Genomic DNA, 693 nt, shown 5'->3' with positions numbered 1-693 from the left:
AAATTGAAGGGGGTCTGAATACTTTCCGTACCCACTGTATATATATATGTGTGTGTGTGTGTGTGTGTTTATTTATACTTAATTGCATATACATTTTATAGCTGCCTTGTTATGCAAAGCAGGTTGTCATACAGCCAGTCATAATAGTAATGCTTCTATTCAACACAATATTTCAACTCTAGATATATTTCTTTTGGAAGAGTGAGTTGCAAAACACATAATCGGATGCACATGTGGACAGCAACACCAAAGACCACCAATGCTTATCTTGTTGACTTACCTATTCCTGTGTGTGTGTGTGTGTGTGTGTGTGTGGGTGGGTTTTATGAGGACACAAATGTGTACGTGCATGTGTGGTCAGTGAGGTTTTGTCTGCTTTGTGTGAACCAAATGTCCCACAAGGATAGTAAAGCATGTAATCACCTATCAGGCAACAGTCCCCACATAGATAACTTTCTAATAAACATGCAAAACAATGTCTTAATGTAAATGTAAAAATGCAAAAAGATTTCTGTGAGGGTCAAGTTTAGGGTGAAAAAATATCATTAGGTCAGTATTAAAAAAACAGAAATCAATAGAAAGTCGACTGCCATGATAGAAAAACAAATGTGTGTGTGTTGTGCACAGCAGTCAAGGGAGAGAGGATGTCTCAGATTTCCCTGCACTGAGACCCTCCCTTTTTCAGGATGACTC

Source organism: Sinocyclocheilus anshuiensis, unplaced genomic scaffold (assembly GCF_001515605.1).
Source record: "Sinocyclocheilus anshuiensis isolate Anshui unplaced genomic scaffold, SAMN03320099.WGS_v1.1 scaffold676, whole genome shotgun sequence".
Taxonomy (NCBI): domain Eukaryota; kingdom Metazoa; phylum Chordata; class Actinopteri; order Cypriniformes; family Cyprinidae; genus Sinocyclocheilus; species Sinocyclocheilus anshuiensis.
Note: the sequence above shows the minus strand (reverse complement) of the source record.